Here is a 16,315-nt window from a genome sequence, read left to right as displayed (position 1 = left end):
AATTCTTGTGTCTCTTAGCAACTCTCTGATACACATCTTTTCCATAAGTTCCCTGCACTAATCATTTACAAGTTTTAAACCTCACACTTCTTGAATTTCAGATCAAACCTGACATCTTCATTCCTAGTGAATTGACAAATGTGGAGTTGAAAATCCCTGAAAGCAGATAAACACAGCAAGTGTAAAAAAAAGATGCGGCCAAAAGAAGATAAAGATTAATAATTTCTTTTTAAACCTTGTCAAGAGGCAAAGGTAATCATTTATTCAAATTATGGTTAAGAAATTAATTGCTGTTGTATTCTGTATCTTTTTTGATTGATTAGAAATATGAAAAGTATATGATTGTTATATAACTGTATATACATATATGTGTTAAACTGATCCAATAACTGATTTTATATGTATTTTACTTAAAATTGAAAGTACTATTCACACTAAAAAGAATCACTTGCCTTTTAGACCTGCAAAGAAAACATTCAATGAAAAGAATAAGGATTGTAAAAAAATGTAAAAAAAGGACCTTGAAGTACAACAAAGATTCAACTCCCCACTGGGACTCAGCATTACCTCTCAAGCTCAAAGATGGACCTCCAATGAAATAAGGGACTTTTCAATCATTTCTCTTGAAAAGATCACAACTAAACAATTTTGACCTATAAACATAACTTTCAAAAAAGCATTAAAGGATAAATTGGGGAAAATATTATCTCATTTTATTAAAAGGTTTACATTCCTATATGGGAAAATGATACTTTTTAACTTTTGAGAATTGTACCTTTTATTAGGGCAGTTAGAAACAGTGTGTGGGTATAAGTTAGTTTAAATCAATAATATTTTTAGAAATAGATAAATAAAACAATTCCACCATTAAGGGATTCTGGGAGAAGAATAAAAGGGGGGTAAAGTGAAATGAATTTAATCACATGAAGAGACACAAAAGACAAAGTAGTAGCAGGGGAGAAGAGAGCAGGATTCACACTATTTGAAGCTTAATTGATTTTTAAAGTCTTTTTAAACCTCTTCCAAGAACTTTTTTAATTTTTAAAATTTTTCTTTGTAGCTTTCTGGAAAACTATTTTGGTTTGTACCCTGATTTTTTTTCTAACATCATAGTAGTTTTCCATGGCCAGATTATTTCTCTAGTTTTACTCATTTTTGATAATCTGTATTCTGGCTGTTGACTATGTTATACTTGGGTTTTGCCACACAGAGTAAGGTATATCTCAGACTCCTTTTTTTCTGTGTTGTTGTTTTATGAATTTAGGGGGGCCTACTATTCCTTCCACTTTTTTTATAATCTGAGACCAGCTGTGGTCAGTGCTCTTCCAGTTCATGCTTTGTTCTATAAGTGGTCTGAGGTACTCCCCTCCACTCCTGACATTGAGGAGGATAACCCAGCATTAATACCCAAGCACTCTGGTACCCCTGCAGTGTCTCAGGCAACTGGAAGAGCCAATTTATTTCTGTTACACCCCTATGGATTACTCTAACCTGGTAGCTCCCGTAGAGCTACTCTTAATGCCCGTCCATTGGCGGCACGGCTAGGCCACACTTACCCGTCTTTGGGCCCCAACCCGGATCCCACAGAGACAGACCACCAAAAGGTAGGGGTGAAGCAAAAGAGAATTTTATTCTGAGATAGTACATATTTATACCCCACTGATGATATGGGGGAAAGGAGGAGGTCTTCTAGGAACCTGGCATAATGGGATTGGCCCAAGAAGAAGGAAGGAGGCGTGCTAGGCTTTGAGAGCACTAAAGAGGGAGGCGTGGTACCTGGAGTCAGACAATGTCTCTTGGGGCTATGCCCCTCCTCCACATAGGACTGGCCTGTGCCTCAGAACCTCTCATCCCTCAGGTCCTCCCACATGACTTGAACTGCATTCTTTGCTTCTAGAGGCTTTTTAACCCTTACAATTCCCCTGCCTTCAAACTAAAACTTTACTCTTTTGCAAATGACAAATAGCAGGGCCTCATCCTATTGTTCCTTCATTGCAGAGAGCTCAAACTGTCAGCACTCTGGGCTTTGAATTTGAGGGCCTCCAAAATCTTCTCCACATCAGCCACCCAATCCCCACACTATCTGTGGGATCAACCTTTCTAAACTAAAATTGCAACAGATTTAATTTCCTTGAAGTCTTGTTCTTGTTGAATAGGCAGTCACTATTCTTGGCTGTCTGCACTTCAATCAGATCAAATCATTATCCCAGTAGGTCATATCATTGCTAATGTCCTCCAAAGTTATCTCAGACTGCCCTATGATTTTAATGCAACTTTGATTATTTCCACTGCTCTAAAATTTAATCTCAGCCATTATTTGTAAGAGGATTTAAGAAAAGCAAGTACTTTTTTGCTAAGTTCTTCCATTTTTCCTCAATTCTTCCTGTTTGTACACATTCCATAAATACTCAATTTAATTCCATATTTCCCAACTGCTTTTCTATCAGTCTTCCTTTATTCTACCAGCAATCAGCTCTGACTTTTCTTCAGTCTCATCTTAGAAAACTTTAGACATTTTAAACCAGATTTTAACTTTTGACTTAATGGAACCAAACTTTGGTAGGGTTAATGTGTGGTCCAGTAAGAAATTTCATATGTAGTTCTCATTTTGTTGGGAAGTAAGGCAAGAAAGGATATATAAAACATTTTTGTTTGTTGTGTTCTTATAAAAAACATTTTTTTCTTTTATATTAAAATATATCAGCTTTTTATATTCAAAATATATGCAAGGATAGTTTTTAAACATTGCTTTTTGCAAAACCTTGCATTCCAATTTTTCTCCCCTTCCCCCCGTCCCTCTTCCTTAGATGGAAAGTAATCCAGTATATATTAAACATGGTAACAAGATATGTATATCACATATAGTCATACATATTTATACAATTATCTTGCTGTCCACACACATGCACACACACACACACACACACACACACACACACACACACACAATCAAAAAGGAAGAAAAACCAGAAGGAAAATAAAATTCAAGCAAACAACAACAAAAGGGAAAATGCCATGCTATGATCCACATTCAGTTCCAGCAGTCCTCTCTCTGGGTTCAGATGGCTCTCATTATCACAAGATCATTGGAACTGGCCTGAATTATCTCATTGTTGAGAAGAGTCATAGCCATCAGAATTGATCATCCTATAATATTGTTGTTGCCATGTACAATAATTTCCTGTTTCTACTCATTTGACTTCGTATCAGTTCCTGTAGGCCTCAACAAGTCTCTGAAATCATCCTGCTGATTGTGTCTTATAGAACAATAATGTTCCCTAAGCCAAGAAGGTGGGAGAAGACATGAATTTTTCTGAGATCTTCCCATATCCCTCAAGTTAACAGCACATTAAGCCTTTGCACATGTTTTGGAGTGACAGAACCCACAAATATTTGGAGTGAAGCAAATTTCCAGCCAAATATAATTTAGAAAATTTTCAGAAAAGGTCTGTTTCAATTGGGCATGAAGGAAGGCAGGCCAAGCACAAGCAGTCACATAGAAACCTGAGTATGGGCAATGCAAAAAACCTAGAGTAGTGTGAGCTTTGTGCTCCAGCAATCTACCAGGAGGAATCTATGGCAGTGTTGGCTACTCTGTCCTGATTGTAAGCTAGTAGATCAGCAGATTAGCTGTAAAACATTCAACACAAATTCCAAAGTTAAATAGCAAGTCCCTAAACCCCAGAAGATCAAGACTTGGCCATACCCACCCAGCACCAGAGTTAGTCAGCACTGACTGAGGCAGTGACTGTTGCCTATAGAAGAAGCTTGGAAAATCTCCCCTTTGCCCTAAAAGCAGACTTTGACCTTTTAAAAAATGAGTAAAAAAGCAAAAAGAACTCTATAGTTTATGGAGAAAGAGTATACATTTTTAAACCCTGAGGACACTAAAAGCAGAGCATCTCCAGATGAAGCCTCAAAGGCTTATGTGAATTGGCCCCCATCTCCCAGGGATATCCTGGAAGAATTCAATAAGAATCTTCAAACAAGAAAAATGAGGAAAGGAAATGAAAACTTTCCAAGAGGGTTTGGGAAAAGAAATAGAAATTATTTGAAGAAAACTCCTTATAAAATAGATTTAAAGAAATGGAAAAAGCATATCATTCTTTAGAAAATAGATCTTAGATCAGACTCAGACTGAGACTGGTTGAGACTAGCAGACTGTCAGACTGCTGGAGGAGACTGGGTCAAACTGAAACTGGGTCAGACTATGACAGGCACAGACTGTGAAGGAGACAATAAAGACTTTGGACTCTCTTCTTATCCATCCTCTTGTTGACTATCCTGCTGAGACCAAAGCCTTTCAGGAGGATCTCCAGAAAGCTAGACCAAACATTACAAGTCTCCTTAGTATTTTTTGTGGATGCAGATGGCATTTTCTGTCCAAAGTCGGTTGGGATTGCTTTGAATCATTGAAGCACTGAGAAGAACCAAGTTTTTCATAGATGATCATCACACATTCTTGCTATTATTGTATACAATGTATTTCTAGTTCTGTTTGTTTCACTCAGCATCAGTCATGTAAATTTTTTCAGGCCTTTCCAAAATCAGTTTGTTCATTTTTTTATACAATAATAGTCCATTACTTTTGTAAACTATAACTTGTTCAGCTATTCCCCAATTCATGAAAATCTTTGGCTATCACAAAAAGAGCTACTAAAGAAGATGGCGGAGAGGAAACACACGACTCAGTGAACGTCCTCACTCCCTCACAACCAATTAGATAAATTAAGTCTCAAAATCAGCTCAGGACTGATAGATACCACAAGGACTGGAAGCACGACTTACCAGCTGAAGAGAATCTGGAGTTTCAACAGGAAAGGTCAGTTCTCAGGGGAGGAATAAGAAAGACCAGCACAGACGGTGGGGTAGGGGCACACTGCGCCCATTGCGCTGGGAAGGGCTCTGGGATCAGAGAAGCCACTGAGGTAAAGGAATCTGGCACAGGCTGTTAGCTCTTCTCTGCTAATTATTTAGCAGTTCAGAAGAGAAAGCCAAAATATTTTAAAATTCAGATTAGATTTTCCCCGATCCTGGGGGGTGACTCGGTGGACTCGGCACCAGGGGGTGTGGCCTCAGCTACCTCCTGAGAATAGTTAAGAGACTGACAAGTGGGTGGATACGGCCCAAGGCAACACACACTGCCTAGCTTAGCTGGAGGGAGTGGAACTCAGCTCCAGGAAGTCCCAGAGAAGCAGAACCTTTGAACTAGGGACCGCGGTTTCTGGCAGACACTTCCAGTTTGAGCGCAGGGGCTTCTTACGTCACCTGCTGCAGACACCCACTCCCCACCCGGACACATAGCCTGGGCTTCCTGCAGTCTTCACTATTCTACGCCCTCAAAGCACAGCAGTGCTAATCACCTCTGAGGCACTTCCAGGGAGGGGGTGGGGAACTCTCTCCCAGAGCTCTCTCTTAGCGCCGGCGCAGGGGCCGCTGCATCCATCCGGTCTGGGAGGAAGCTGGTAAAGAAGTAAATAATTTCCTACCCCAGAGACAGACCCCAAAAGATTTTTTTTAAGTATGAACAAAAAAGCTAGAAAAACCATAGATTCCTTCTATACAGAGAAAGAGCGGGTGTCCAACCCCGAGGAAGTTGACAGCAGAGAATCAGATAACAACCTAAAGGGGAACGATTCCTGCCCCCCATCACATAACTCTCTCCTAGAAGAAGCTCTTAAGAAATTGAGGGAGATCGAAGAAAAATGGGGCAAGGAAAGGGAAGTTATGATAGAGAATAACAACGTCCTGAAATTGGAGTTGGAAAAAATAAAGAATTCACAGGAGATGCAGGGAAACAAAATTAGTGAATTAGAAAAGGTTAAAAAAACACAGGAAAGTAGGATTTCTGAATTGGAAAAGATAAAAAAGTCTCAAGAAAATAGAATTTCTGAATTGGAAAAAGAAAATAATTCTCAAAAAAAAAAAATTAGGGAAATGGAAAAAAACTCAATAGAGCAAAATAATTCATTTAAAAACGAAATTGGGCATTTACAAAAAGAACTAAAAACTGTGAAAGAAGAAAATAACTCCTTAAAAGTCAGGATGGAACAAATAGAAATGAATGATTCACAGAGAACCCAAGAATCAGTCAAACAAAACAAAAAAAATGAGAAGCTGGAGAACAACGTCAAATACTTACTGGGAAAATCTATAGACCTGGAAAATAGATCTAGGAGAGATAATCTGCGGATTATTGGACTTCCAGAAAACTATGACCAAAAAAAGAGCCTAGATTCTATTTTACAGGAAATTATCAAAGAGAACTGTCCAGAGATAATAGAAACAGAAGGGAAAGTAGATGTGGAAAGAATTCATCGAACTCCTTCTGAAATAGACCCTAAAAAAAGAACACCACGGAATATTGTGGCTAAGCTGCAGAATTACCACACAAAGGAGAAAATCCTGCAAGCAGCTAGAAAAAAACAATTTAAATACCAAGGTGCCACAATAAGGATCACCCAAGATCTGGCTGCCTCCACATTAAAAGATAGAAGGGCCTGGAACCTGATATTCCGAAAGGCAAAAGATCAAGGACTGCAACCAAGAATGAACTACCCAGCTAAGTTTAGCATCTTTTTCCATGGAAGAAGATGGTCATTCAATGAAACAGAGGAATTCTATATGTTTCTAAGAAAAAAACCAGACTTAAACAAAAAATTTGATCTACATCCACAAGACTGAAGAGAAACAGAAAAAGGTACACAGAACCCTTGAGAACTGTAACTTTGTTGTGGATATATAAAAAATACTCAAGGATAATTTGATTTTACTGATATAAAAGAAAAAAAGGGGGGTGTGGTAAAGGGAAGGAGGTCGGTTCAGAAAAAGGGGAAGGAGTGATAAAAAGAGGGAAACTACATCCCAGGAAGAGACATAGAAAATACACCATATCTGAGGGAACTTAGTGAGGGGGAGAATCATTGTGTGAATCTTACTCTCATCAGAAGAGGCTCAAAGAGTAAATAATTAACATATTTGTTTTTCAGAGAATTTTCTCTCACCTCATTAAAAGGGGGGAGAGGAAAAGGGGAAAGGAAAAGGAGAATAAGTGAAGGGACTTGGAGGGAGGGGGGAGGGATCCTAAAAAAAAAAAAAAAAAAAAAAAAAGAGGGAGGGTTGCGCGTCACAAGGGGGGTCTGTAAATTAAATATCGGGGAGGGGGATCAGGGGGGTCAAGGGAAAAAAGTATAATCTGGGGATAATACGATGGCAGGAAATACAGAATTAGTAATTTTAACTGTAAATGTAAATGGGATGAACGATCCCATCAAACGGAGACGGATAGCAGATTGGATCAAAAAGCAGAACCCTACAATATGTTGTCTACAGGAAACACACTTAAAGCAGGGAGATACATACAGAGTAAAGGTAAAAGGTTGGAACAGAGCTTATTATGCTTCAGGTAAAGCCAAAAAAGCAGGGGTAGCTATCCTTATCTCAGATCAAGCAAAAGCAGAAGTAGATCTCGTTAAAAAAGATAAGGAAGGAAACTATATCCTGCTGAAAGGTAGCATAAATAATGAAGCCATATCAATATTAAACATATATGCACCAAGTGGTATAGCATCTAACTTTCTAAAGGAAAAGTTAAGAGAACTGCAAGAAGAAATAGACAGTAAAACTATAATAGTGGGAGATCTCAACCTTGCACTCTCAGATTTAGACAAATCAAACCACAAAACAAACAAGAAAGAAATTAAAAAAGTAAATAGAACATTAGAAAAACTAGGTATGATAGACCTTTGGAGAAAACTGAATGGCAATAGGAAGGAATATACTTTCTTCTCAGCAGTTCATGGATCCTATACAAAAATTGACCATATATTAGGACATAAAGATCTCAAAATTAAATGTAGGAAGGCAGAAATAATAAATGCCTTCTTCTCAGATCACAATGCAATAAAAGCTACATTCAGTAAAAAGTTAGGGGTAAATAGACCAAAAAGTAATTGGAAACTGAATAATCTCATCTTAAAGAATGACTGGGTGAAAGAGCAAATTATAGAAACAATTAACAATTTCACCCAAGATAATGATAATGATGAGACATCATATCAAAATCTTTGGGATGCAGCTAAAGCAGTAATAAGGGGAAATTTTATATCTTTAGAGGCTTATTTGAAGAAAATTGAGAAAGATAAGATTAACGAATTGGGCTTACAACTTAAAAGGCTAGAAAAAGACCAAATTATAAACCCCCAACCAAAAATTAAACTCGAAATACAAAAATTAAAAGGAGAAATCAATAAAATTGAAAGTAAAAAAACTATTGAATTAATAAATAAAACCAAGAGTTGGTTTTATGAAAAAGCCAATAAAATAGATAAACCTTTGGTAAATTTGATCAAAAAAAAGAAAGAGGAAAATCAAATTGATAGTCTTACAAATGAAAAGGGGGATCTTTCCACCAATGAAGAGGAAATTAGAGAAATAATAAGGAGTTACTTTGCCCAACTTTATGCCAATAAATTTGATAACTTAAGTGAAATGGATGACTTTCTCCAAAAATATAGGCTCCCTAGATTAACAGAGGAGGAGATAAATTGCTTAAATAGTCCCATTTCAGAAAAAGAAATAGAACAAGCTATTAATCAACTCCCCAGGAAAAAATCCCCAGGGCCAGATGGATTCACATGCGAATTCTACCAAACATTTAAAGAACAATTAGCCCCAATGTTATATAAATTATTTGAAAAAATAGGGGATGAAGGAGTCCTACCAAACTCCTTTTATGACACAGACATGGTACTGATACCTAAACCTGGTAGATCGAAAACTGAGAAAGAAAATTATAGACCAATCTCCTTAATGAATATTGATGCTAAAATCTTAAATAAGATATTAGCAAAAAGACTTCAGAAAGTCATCTCCAAGATAATACACTATGATCAAGTAGGATTTATTCCAGGAATGCAGGGCTGGTTTAATATTAGGAAAACTATTAATATAATTGACCATATTAATAATCAAATTAATAAGAACCATATGATCATCTCAATAGATGCAGAAAAAGCATTTGACAAAATCCAACATCCATTCCTACTAAAAACTCTTGAGAGTATAGGAATAAATGGATTATTCCTTAGAATAATCAGGAGTATATATTTAAGACCGTCAGTAAGCATAATATGCAATAGAAATAAACTGCAACCTTTCCCTGTAAGATCAGGAGTGAAACAAGGTTGCCCACTATCACCATTACTATTCAATATAGTACTAGAAACGCTAGCCTCGGCAATAAGAGCCGAGAAAGAGATTCAAGGAATTAGAGTAGGAAATGAGGAAATCAAACTATCACTTTTTGCAGATGACATGATGGTATACTTAGAGAACCCCAAAGACTCTGCTAAAAAGCTACTAGAAATAATTCAAAATTTCAGCAAAGTGGCAGGATACAAAATAAATCCACATAAATCCTCGGCATTTTTATATATCACTAACAAAATGCAACAGCAAGAGATACAAAGAGAAATTCCATTCCAAACAAATGTTTAGAGTATAAAATATTTGGGAATCCATCTACCAAAGAAAAGTCAGGAATTATATGAGAAAAATTACAAAACACTTGCCACAAAAATAAAATCAGATTTAAATAATTGGAAAGACATTCAGTGCTCTTGGATAGGCCGAGCGAATATAATAAAGATGACAATACTCCCCAAACTAATCTATTTATTTAGTGCTATACCAATCAGACTCCCAAGAAACTATTTTAATGACCTAGAAAAAATAACAACAAAATTCATATGGAAGAATAAAAGGTCAAGAATTGCAAGGGAACTAATGAAAAAAAACTCAGAGGAAGGTGGTCTAAGTGTACCTGATCTAAAGCTATATTATATAGCAGCAGTCACCAAAACCATTTGGTATTGGCTACAAAATAGACCGGTAGATCAGTGGAACAGATTAGATACAAAGGACAAAAAAGGGTACATCTATAGCAATCTAATCTTTGACAAACCCAAAGATTCCAACATTAGGGATAAAAATTCATTATTCGGAAAAAACTGTTGGGAAAACTGGAAATTAGTATGGCAGAAATTAGATATGGATCCACACTTAACACCATATACCAAGATAAGATCAAAATGGGTCCATGATTTAGGCATAAAGAGGGAGATAATAAATAGATTGGAGGAACAGAGGATAATCTACCTCTCAGACTTGTGGAGGAGGAAGGAATTTATGACCAGAGGAGAACTAGAGATCATTATTGATCACAAAATAGAACATTTTGATTACATCAAACTAAAAAGTTTCTGTACAAATAATACTAATGCAAACAAGATTAGAAGGGAAATAACAAATTGGGAAAATATTTTTAAAAACAAAGGTTCTGACAAAGGTCTCATTTCCAAAATATATAGAGAACTGACCCAAATTTATAAGAAACCGAACCATTCTCCAATTGATAAATGGTCAAAGGATATGAACAGACAATTCTCAGAGGAAGAAATTGAAACTATATCCACTCACATGAAAGAGTGTTCCAAATCACTACTGATCAGAGAAATGCAAATTAAGACCACTCTGAGATACCACTACACACCTGTCAGATTGGCTAAGATGACAGGAACAAATAATGACAAATGTTGGAGGGGATGTGGGGAAACTGGGACACTAATACATTGCTGGTGGAGTTGTGAAAGAATCCAGCCATTCTGGAGAGCAATCTGGAATTATGCCCAAAAAGTTATCAAACTGTGCATACCCTTTGACCCAGCAGCGCTACTACTGGGATTATATCCCAAAGAAATACTAAAGAGCGGAAAGAGACATATATGTGCCAAAATGTTTGTGGCAGCTCTTTTTGTTGTAGCTAGAAACTGGAGGATGAATGGATGTCCATCAGTTGGAGAATGGTTGGGTAAATTGTGGTATATGAAGGTTATGGAATATTATTGCTCGGTAAGAAATGACCAGCAGGAGGAATATAGAGAGGCCTGGAGAGACTTAAATCAACTGATGCTGAGTGAAATGAGCAGAACCAGAAGATCACTGTACACTTCAACAACAATGCTGTATGAGGATGTATTCTGATGGAAGTGGAAATCTTCAACATAAAGAAGATCCAACTCACTTCCAGTTGATCAATGATGGACAGAGGTAGCTGCACCCAGAGAAGAAACACTGGGAGGGGAATGAAAATTGTTAGCACTAATATCTGTCTGCCCAGGTTGCATGTACCTTCGGAATCTAATGTTTATTGTGCAACAAGAAAGTGATATTCGCACACATGTATTGTACCTAGACTATATTGTAACACATGTAAAATGTATGGTATTGCCTGTCGTCGGGGGGAGGGAATAGAGGGAGGGGGGGTAAATTGGAAAAATGAATACAAGGGATAATATTATAAAATATATATATATATATATATATATATAAAAAAAAAAAAAAAAAAGAGCTACTAAAAAAAAAAATAAAAAAAAAAAATTAAAAAAAAAAAAAAAGAAAATAGATCTTATAGCATAGAAAAAGAAAACAGTTCCTTGAAAAAAGAGAAATGGAAATGGAGAAAATGGAAATTTAAAAAATATATAGAATAAAATTTTAAAATTCAATTACCCAAATACAGAAGGAGCTAAAAAAGTAACTGAAGAAAATAATTCAATAAAAATGACAAATGAACAAATGGGAATGAATGAGATATCAAATATCAGTCAAAAAATAGAAAAAGAAAAAAAAAAAAAAAAAAAAGAAAAGAAAATGTCCTAATTGAAAAAACATCTGACCTGTAAAATAGATCTAGGAGAGATAATCTAAGATTAATGGATTTCCTAAAAACTATGATGAAAAAAAAAATCCTAAACATCATATTGTAGAAAATCATCAAGGAAAACTGCCCTAATGTCCTAGTATCAGAAGGTAAAATAGCCATTGAAAGAATTCACCAATCACCTGAAAGAAACTCCAAAAAGAAAACTACAAGGAACATTTTAGCTAAATTTTGGAATTATTGGACCAAGGAAAAAATACTGCAAACAGCCAGAAAGAAGCTTCCACTTTAAAGGATCAAAGAGCCTGGAACCTGCTATTCCAAATGACAAAATAATTTGTATTGTAGCTAAGAATCAATTATCCAGCTAAATTGAGCTTTATCTTTCAGGGAAGAAAATGGACATTAATTGAAACAGATTAGTTTCATTTATTTCTGATGAAAAAAATGAGAGCAGAACAAGAAACTTTTAAGAAATTTGTCCTAAACCAATTGTTTTTGATAATACTTTTTATGTTAAAATATATGCAAAATAGTTTTTAATATTCATCTTTTTTAAGCTTTTTATTTTCAAAACATATGCACAGATAATTTGACAACACTGACCCTTGCATGACCTTGTGTTTCAGATTTTCTTCTCCTTTCCCTATCTTCTCGCCAAGATGGCAAGCAATTAAATATGTTAAACATGTTCAATATGTTAAACATTTTCAATTCAATATGTATAAACATATTGATACAACTTTCTTGCTGTGCAAAAGAAATCAGATCAAAAAGAAAGCAAATGAGTAGGAAAAGAAAATGCAAGTGAATAACAAAAAGAGTGAGAATGTTAAGTTGTGATGCTCATTCAGGTTCTAGGGTCTTGTCTCTGGGTATAAATGGTTCTCTTTATCACAAAATCATTGGAACTGGCGTCAATCATCTCACTGTTGGAAAGAGTCACGTTTATTAGAATTGATTGTGATATAATATTGATGTGTTGTATACAGTAATCTCCTGGTTCTGCTAATTTCATTTAGCATCGGTTCATGTAAGTCCCTCCAGTACTTTCTAAAATCATGCTCTTGATCATTTCTTATATAACAATAATATTTGATAACATTCATAACTTAATTAGTCATTCACCAACTGATTGGGTATCCACTCAGTTTCCGGTTTCTTGCCACTATGACGAGGGTTGCCACTGTGACAAAATGATTTGAAAATCAGTTTCACTTTTAAGGCCTCATTTAAAAATGAGGCCTTAATCAGAACACATAAATGTGAAAATGATTTCCCAATTTACTGCCTCCCTTCTGATCTTGTCTGTATTAATTTTGTTTATAGAAAACTTGTTAATGTAATATAATCAAAATTGCCTATCTGGTGTTTAATTATGACTTTTAGTTCTCCTTTGGACACAAATTCTTTCCTTCTTCACAGATCTGAGAAGCAAATTATCCTATGTTCCTCCAATTGACTTATATCACTCTTTATGTCTAAACATGAACCCATTTAGATGTTATCTTGATATGTAGTATCAGGTGTGGGTCAAGACCTAATTTCTTCCATACTAGTTTTAAATTTTCCCAGTAGTTTTGTGAAATATTGAGTTTTTATCCAAAAAGCTGAGGTCTTTGTGTTTGTCAAACACTAGATTGCTATACTTACTACCTATTTTATCCTGTGATCCTAACCTATTCCACTGAGCAACTAGTCTATTTCTTACCCAGTACCAAACGGTTTTGATAACCACTGCTTTGTAATATAGTTTTAGGTCTGGTATAGCTAGGCCTTCATTATTAGCATTGTTTTCATTAATTCCCTTGAAATTCTTCACCTTTTGTTTTTCCAGATGAACTGTGTTACTATTTTTACTAGTTATGTAAAATAATTTTGGGGGAGTTTGATTGCTATGGCACTTAATAAGTAGATTAATTTAAGTAGCATTGTCATTTTTATTATATTTGCTCAACCTACCCATGAGCACTGGATAGTTTTCAAACAGATTAGGTATGACTTCATTTGTGTGGAAAGTGTTTTGTAGTTGTGTTTGTATAGTTCTATTTCATACTATCAGCAATTATTTTGAATGGAATTTCTTGCTTCTGGGCTTTGTTGGTAATATATAAAAATGCCGATGATTGATGTAGGTTTATTCTGTATCCTGCAGTTTTGCTAAAGTTGTGAATTATTTCTGGTCATTTTTAGTTGATTCTCTAGGGTTCTAGTATGCCATCATATCATCTGCAGAGAGTGATACTTTGGTTTCCTCATTACCTACTGTAATTCCTTTTTCTTCTCTTATTGCCAAAGTTAACATTTCTAATACAATATTAAATAGTAATGGTGATAGTGGCATCCTTGTTTAACTCCTGATCTTATTGGGAATGGTTCTAGTTTGTCCCCATTACATAGGATTCTTGCTGATGGTTTTAAATATATCTACTGATCATTTCAGGGAAAAGTCCATTCATTCCTATACTCTCCAGTGTTTTGAATAGGAATGGGTGTTGGATTTTATGAAATGCTTTTTCTGCATGATCATACGATTTTTGTTAGTTTGGTTATTGATTTACTTGATTATGCTGATGGTTTTCCTAATATTGAATCAGTCTTATATTCCTAGTTTAAATCCTACTTCATCTTAGTGTATTATCCTGGGGATGATTTTCTATAATCTCACAGCTAATATTTGATTTAAGATTTTTGCATCAATATTCATTAGGAAAATTGGTCTACAATTTTATTTCTTTCTTGCCTGGTTTAACAATCAGCACCATATCAGTGTCATAAAAGGAATTTACTAGGCATTCTTCTTTCCCCATTTTTTCAAATAGTTTATATAGTATTGGAATCAATAGCCCTTTGAATATTTGGTACTATTCACATGTAAATCCATCTGCCTCTGGAGATTTTTTTGTAAGGGAGTTGATTAATAACTTGTTCTATTTCTTTTTCTAAAATGGGACTACTTGAATAATTCTCTCTTCTGTTATCCTGGGCAATCTTTGCTTTTGCAGGTATTTTTCCATTTTACTTACATTATCAAATTTATCTGCATATAGTTGGGCAAAATAACTCCTAATTATTGCTCTAATTTCCTCTTCATTCGTGGAAAGTTTTAGCTTTTCATTTTGAAACTAACAATTTGATTTCTTCTTTCCCTTTTCTAATCAAATTAAAGGTTTATTTTGTTTTTTTCCCCATAAAACCAAGTCCTCATTTTATTTCTTAATTCAATAGTTTTCTAATTTTCAGTTTTATTAATCACCCTTGTATCTTTTGAATTTCAAATTTGGTATTTAATTGAGGTTTTTTTTTTTTAGTTGTTAGCCCAAATTATTCATCTTCTCTTTTTCTATTTTTTTGCAAGTAAGCCTCTAGAGATACAAAATTTCTGCTTTGGCTGCATCCCACGAATTTTGGTATGTTGTCACATTATTGTCATTCTCTTGGATGAAGTTAGTGATTGTGCCTATGATTTGTTTTTTCACCCATTCATTCTTTAGGCTTACATTATTTAGTTTCAAATTAATTTTTGGCCTATTTTGCCTTGGCCTTTTGTTGCATGTAATTGTTACTGCCTCATGATCTGAAAAAAATGCATTTACTATTTCTGCCTTCTGCATTTGATTTTGAGGTTTTTATGCCCTAACACGTGGTCAGTTTTTGCAAAAGATCCATGAATCACTGAAGAAAAAGTCAATTCCTCTCTGACTCCATTCAATTGTCTCCAATCAATGGTCTGTCATACCTAACATTGCTAACATTTTGTTTACTTCCTTAATGTCTTTCTTATTTATTTTGTCATTTAGTTTATCTAGTTCTGAGAGAGTAAGGTTGAGAATCCCCCACTATCCCCCACTAGTATAGTTTTGTTATCTATTTCTTCTTGCATCTTCCTTAACTTTTTCTCTAGAATTTGAATGCTATACCTCTTGATGCTTATATATTTAGTATTGATGTAGCTTCATTATCTATGGTACCCTTTAGTAAGATATAGTTTCCTTCCTTATCTGTTTTAAATAGATCTATCTTTGCTTTTGCTTGATCTGATATTAGGATTCCTACCCCTGTTTTTTTTGTTTGGTTTTTTTTTTTTTTTTTTTTTGGTTTGTTTGTTTAACTTCACCTAAGCACAATAGATTCTGGTGCAGCCCATTACCTTCACTCTATATGAATTGTTCTGCTTTAAATGTGTTTCTTGTGAGCATATTGTAAAATTCTGGCTTGTAATCCAGTCTGCTATCCACTTCCATTTTATGGGGAAGTTCACCCTGTGTGGTACAGAAATGGTGAGGGGTCACCATTTAATTAAAAAAAAAAAAAGCTGGAGAGATCTCTAGAATAAAGCAAAGTGTATTGTATATTCTCAGGAAAGGTCCCACCCTTGGAGCAGACAATAGCAGAGAGGAAGTGCCTCCTATGGGCAGGATGGCACTTTTAATCCCTAATGCAAAACACCCCCTCCCACCACTGACCCTCATCCTCATTGGCTGAGACTCTTACATTCTAAACACAAGATCTACCCATGAAATTGAACTTGACCAATAAGTATATAGTTGCCCATATTTGACTGAAATAGGGAGGAAATTGTGTCATGGGAGG

At 35.3% G+C, this 16,315-nt stretch overlaps 1 long non-coding RNA gene across 1 annotated transcript; it reads left to right on the top strand.

The window, feature by feature from the left end:
- Positions 1–11: 11 nt before the first annotated feature.
- Positions 12–13,465, top strand: LOC141544652 (uncharacterized). The gene is made up of 3 exons (XR_012482734.1): positions 12–252; positions 460–723; positions 13,438–13,465. It is a non-coding gene; the product is annotated as an uncharacterized LOC141544652 (long non-coding RNA).
- Positions 13,466–16,315: the final 2,850 nt, after the last annotated feature.

This window comes from Sminthopsis crassicaudata, chromosome 5 (assembly GCF_048593235.1).
Source record: "Sminthopsis crassicaudata isolate SCR6 chromosome 5, ASM4859323v1, whole genome shotgun sequence".
NCBI classification, from domain to species: Eukaryota; Metazoa; Chordata; class Mammalia; order Dasyuromorphia; family Dasyuridae; genus Sminthopsis; species Sminthopsis crassicaudata.
The sequence above is the reverse complement of the archived record's forward strand: the minus strand, read 5'-3'. Positions and strand labels throughout refer to the sequence as shown.